Genomic DNA, 6,000 nt, shown 5'->3' on the forward strand with positions numbered 1-6,000 from the left:
TTTTTTATCTAATTCTAATAATTTTAACTCTAATCTAATTTCTAGCTCTAACATATATATTTCTCTTCCGTACTTTTTAAACTGCTGGGCTCTGATACCATTTGTAGGGGGGTGCGCGGATTATATATATTTAATAGATTTATTAGGTTATCTGTAGATGTAAACACAATGTAAACCATTTGTCAGAGAATATGGGATTTGGTTTAAATTCTATCAGAAATCCACTGCAAACAGAGGATGTAAACGAGAAGGTAGCTTCACAATATTACTAGGTAAAATGTTTGAAGGAATTTCCTACCTTTTATGTCCACAAAGAAACCTATTTCTTGCTAGATCTAGTCCAGGAAAACCACTTTTTTCGAGTTGAAAGACTCTCAGAGTAGGATCTGGAAAACTTTGACCAAAGGAGAAATAATGCCATAGGAAGGGCCTCTTTGGAGAGCTCTTCATGCTGGAACTGGAGCTCATCTTGGGACACCCTCCTTCCTGAGCACTACTTTTCTGACACTCATACTGAGCAAGATTACCACTAATCTCACTGTCAACAATCCTATTTCACAATCTCTTTCTAGCTTTCAATTCCATCTTAGCTTTTGCGTTTTCGTATATCTTCAAGGCCTGCTTCTCCCCAAAAGTACAGACAAGGCAAGCTGGGTCATACCTGTTGATTTCAGATGTCATATTCTCCAAGGACTCAGCATGGAAAACATGGCGGCAAACTAGAATAGCAACAGCAAGTTTATTCAATAGCTTTGTACATATGCCACAGGTTTGGAGATCAAATGAAGATGAAGCAGAACTTCGGCTAGTAAGCCTTTCACGACGGAAACCAAAGGACTCACTATCAAATGACCACCTATCTCTACAAGGATTTGCCCGTTCAACAAGGGCAGGAACTAACCAACCATCTGATAATCCATCATGAGAGCCCCTAGTTGATTCATTACTCCAACCAGGGAGCACAAAGGAGGAACATTCTTCAGAAATTGAAAATATAGGCGACTTCAGCCATAGTACATGGCTATCAAGAACTTGTTGTCCCAGCTGGTGTCCTGAAGAATGGTGAGGCAAACAAGGAGTAAAGCTAGCAGGAGGCAGCTAGCCACGCGATGATAAAGGAGATGCAGTTAAAGATGAAATGCAGGGAGCAGACGGAGATAGAGCAGATGGATATAGCTTTACAGGAGAGGGAAATGAAAGTGCTGATGAACCAGTTAGATCTTTAACCTAATTATCAGAAACAAAAAAAACACGTATGTCAAAAACTCATAAATATGCCATAAAATTTCTTCAGAAAGAAGTAAAACCACTCTATTGTTACCTCAGTGAAATTTCTCCCACCCAAGGGATCTGCAAAGGCAAATAATAATATTTTCATCTTCCAAAGAAACATATGATTTCCATCCATAAAGGGCTACTTATATTTTCATATTATATAAGATTCTAAGGGCAAGAGAAACAAAAAGACATGTTTTGCTACGCTTTGTTGGTGTTTTTGCTGTAAAACTAAGTTGGTTTGAGAAGAAAAGAGAGAGATAACACACACAACTTATACTTTAGGAAGTTTTTTATTTTTTTTTCAGAATTACATTTAAAGACTTAAAAAAATTGAAACTCCAACTAAGATCCTAAAATCAAGCAAAAAATATTAACATGTTGAATATCATGGAGTAACTAACTACTAAAGACTAGAAAACTACTTTGAAACATTCAAAACAATAAATAAAACATGTGGGAGCTTCTTAAACACGTGAATTAACACTCCTCCTTGTTTAGCATATGCTACAAACACTAAGTTTTTTTTAAGCTTCCAAACTTGCACAGTGGCATATTTTGTAGACACAAAGAAACACATCACCACCTTTTTGTACTTCTCTTACAAAAACAACTTTATGTTGAAATGTTTGGTCTTGCCGTGAAATACTAGATTATTGGAAATTGCAACTGTTGTCTGATTGTCAACAAAAATCTCTGTGCTTCGCCTCTACTCCAGATTTAAATAAGTCAAAATTTTTCTCAACCAGATGGCTTGATTTATAGCAGTTATTGCAGCAGCAAATTCAGCCTCAGCAATGGATTGGGCTACAGTTTCTTACTTTTTGGAGCTCCATGAAAACATTCCAAAACCAAGAATGAAATAATATTCAGAGGTGTTTTTCATGTCATCCATTAAGCCTCCCCAATCACTATCAGAAAATCCAGTCAGCTTGAACTCCTTTCTCTTCATAAACTTTACTCCATGATTCCAAGTTCTCTTGATATATCTGATGACTCTCTTTGTAGACCTCATGTGAGTCTCATTTGGACAATGCATAAACCTATATAGAATACTTACTGCATTTAGATATCAGGTCTAGTTGTGGTTAAATACATTAGGCATCCTATCAGACTTCTAAATTCTGATTCATCAACTTGGGCAGCTCCATCTTCTTTAACCAACTTTTCTTTTTTATTCATGTGACTACTCATTGCCTTGTAGTCTTTCATCTGAAACATTTTTATAATTTCTCTTGCATATTTTTTTGGCAGATGAATACCTCGTCTTGACTTTGATTAATTTTTATTCTAAGAAAGTAAGTCATTAGACCAAGATATGTTATCTCAAAAACCTTCTTCATTTCCAATTTGAATTGATTGACATGATAATTATTGCTCCAAATAACTAAAAGATCATCTACATAAAGAGAGATGACTAGGATGTTCGTACCATCATGCTTAACATACAAAGTAAGTTTAGATAGGCTTTTCTGAAACCCCAAACTGATCAAGTAATCATCAATTCTACTGTACCATGCCCGAGGAGCTTGCTTTAGACCATAAAGTGCCTTCCTTGTCAAATACACTGTCTTCTTTACCTTTTTCCACTAAGCCTTCAGGTTGCTCAACATAGATCTCTTCTTGTAGAAATCCATTAAGAAATGCTGACGGCATCTAATTGAAACACTTTCCATTTTCTTTGAGCTACAAGAGCAAGGAGAAATCTGATTGTATCAAGCCTAGAAACACTTGCAAATGTGTCTAAGAAGTTAACTTCAGAAACTTGAGCATATCCCTTATCCACTAGCCTTGCTTTGTGCTTGTTGACTAAGCCATCAGGACTAGGTTTCGAACACCTACTTAACTCTAATTACTTTCTTGTTGTGAGGTCTATCAACCAACTCCCATATTTTGTTCTCTTAATCATTGATAGCTCCTTCTTCATTGCATTCCTCCAGTTTCATTTTCTTTTGCTTCCACGTATCCCGCAGATATACGTTAGAAACCAACCTTGTACCTCTTATTGGTGTGTCATCAAACAGCTCATCCTCCCACACTATATGTAGATAATAGGTGAATGCCTTAGCTCACTTGGACACTGGTTGGTCTTCTTTGAGTCTTCCCAGTTTCTTCTTCCATGACGTGCATGTCCCTACTCGTGAAAATTTTCCTAATTTAAGACTGGAAAACTTTGTAGGCGTTGGTAAATATGTTGTGACCTATGAAGATTCTTGGCAAAGCTCTTTTATCTAACTTATCCTTCTTGATCTATGGAAATCTTTATTTCTAGTTTGAATCGATTGACATGATAAGTATTGCTCCCAATAACTAAACGATCATCTACATAAAGAGAGATGACTAGGATGTCTGAACCATCATGCTTAACATACAAAGTAAGTTCAGATAGATTTTTCTGAAATCCCAAACTGATTAAGTAATCATCAATTCTACTGTACCATGCCCGAGGAGCTTGCCTTAGACTATAAAGTGCCTTCCTTAGCAAATACACTGTCTTCTTCACCTTTTTCCATAAAGTCTTCAAGTTTCTCAACATAGATCTCTTCTTGTAGAATTCCATTAAGAAATGCTGACTTGACATCCAACTAAAACACTCTATAGTTTCTTTGAGCTGTAAGAGCAAGGAGCAATATGATTGTGTCAAGCCTAGAAACACGTGCAAATATGTCTGAGCAGTCAACTCCAAACACTTGAGCATATCCCTTGACCATTAGCCTTGCTTTATGCTTTTTGACTAAGCCACCAGGACTCGGTTTTAAACACCCACTTAACTCCAATTACTTTCCTGTTATGAGGTCTATCAACCAACTCCCATGTTTTGTTCTTTTAATTATTGATAGCTCCTCCTTCATTGCATTCCTCCAGTTTTATTTTCTTTTGATTCCATGTATCCTGCAGATATATGTCAAAAAGCAACCTTGTACCTCTTATTGGCGTGTCATCAATTAACTGATCCTTCCATACTATGTGTTGACAATAGGTGAATGTCTTAGCTCACTTAGACACTAGGTGGTCTTCTTTGAGTCTTCCCAGTTTCTTCTGCCATGACGTGTACGTCCCTATTTATGATAATTTTCCCAGTTTAAGGCTGGAAAACTTTGTAGGCTTTGGCAAATATGTTGTGACCTATGAAGATTCCTGGCAAAGCTCTTTTATCCAACTTATCTTGGTTGATCTGTGGAACTCGAGTAAAACATAAACAACTATAAATTTTAACAAAGTTAAGAGATGGCTTCCATCTATACCAGGCTTCAAATGGTGTCTGATCCTTTATAGCTTTTACAGTATTTGCTGCTTCTGCCCAAAATTTCCTAGGTAAGTTTTTCTCATCTCCAATATGAATCTATTTATCCTTCTAACCACTCCATTTTGTTGAGGAATATAGGGAGCTGTCAACAGATACTCAATTCCTGCTTCTTCACAGGATTTATTAGATTCTTTAAATGTATACTCTTTGTCATTGTCTGACCTGAGCATTTGTATTTTGCAGGCACTTTAATGTTCAACCCAAGCTTTGAAACTCCATAAAACTCGTGCTACCTCAGACTTGTACTTGAGAAAGTATATCCAATACATCTTGGTGAAGTCATAAATGAATGTTGTATTGCACTAGTTGCCATTTAGAGAAGGTGTTCTTTGAGGGCCTGAAATATCTGTGTGAACCGATTGCAACTTCTTTAAAGCTTTCCCAAGTTGTCTTAGGAAATGGTTTCCTTGTTAGCTTTCTATATTGACCTACATGATAATTTTTAGAATGCTCCTGCAAATTTGGTATGTCTTTGACCATATTCAACCTTTACATTTGAAGTAGTCCACGATAATGAAAGTGCCTGAGTCTTTTGTACTAGATTTCAGTGACATTTTCTTTAGATTGAAAAGCCATGTGCTCCTCCTCCATTGGATTTAGAGCAAAGCTTTTTCATTTCATCTAACTTTAAACATGTCTCTGCCATCAACATCTTTAATTAACCATTGTTTATTTTCAAACAACACTTTATAGCCTTTCTCAAATAATTGACCAGCACTCAATAGATTCTTATCAATCTTTGGTACAAAAAAAATTATCTGTAATAATTTTTGTACCTCCATAGCTTGAAATAGCTACATTTTCTTCTCCTTCCACATCTAGGTGTTCACCATTTCTAATTCTCACCCTCTTAATCTCGGTGGTTCTCAGCTCCTTGAAGAGTTCTCTATCGCGTGTCATGTGGTTGGTACAACCATTGTCTACTAGCCAGTGTTCACTTGTGTCAATACTTAAGAAACATGTGGCCACAAAGAGTTGATCTTCCTCCTCTTGATCAGCAACCTTTGCATCTTTTTTTTTCTATTGAGGCTTAACTCTACAAATCACTACTTTATTACCGAGTTGGATACACTTGGTGCACTTAGCATCAGGTCTCCTCTAGCATTTTAAAGGTGGATGGGCCTTTCTTCCCACAGTGTTTGTAGGGTAGATGTCTTCTTCGGGCCTCCTCCTTTGCCCTTCCGATAATTGTTGAATGATCTCCGTCCATTCTCTGACTGATTGTTGAAGTTCTTTCTTTTATACTTGTTTTTGTCTTGATGCTTGGCTGGTAAGGCTCCTTCTACTGCTCCCTCCTGTCTTGTGGCTTTCCTTTGCTCTAGTGCTTGCAAGGCATTTAAGATCCTTTAAGGGAAATCTTTGACACATCTTTTGTGTTTTCCAGGGTTGTTATAGTGGCTTCAACCCTCTCTGGCACT

At 37.0% G+C, this 6,000-nt stretch overlaps 1 pseudogene; it reads right to left on the minus strand.

Moving 5' to 3' along the window:
* Window positions 1–294: 294 nt before the first annotated feature.
* Window positions 295–2,931, minus strand: LOC124887775 (annotated as a pseudogene).
* Window positions 2,932–6,000: the final 3,069 nt, after the last annotated feature.

Source organism: Capsicum annuum, chromosome 10 (assembly GCF_002878395.1).
Source record: "Capsicum annuum cultivar UCD-10X-F1 chromosome 10, UCD10Xv1.1, whole genome shotgun sequence".
Lineage (NCBI taxonomy): Eukaryota > Viridiplantae > Streptophyta > Magnoliopsida > Solanales > Solanaceae > Capsicum > Capsicum annuum.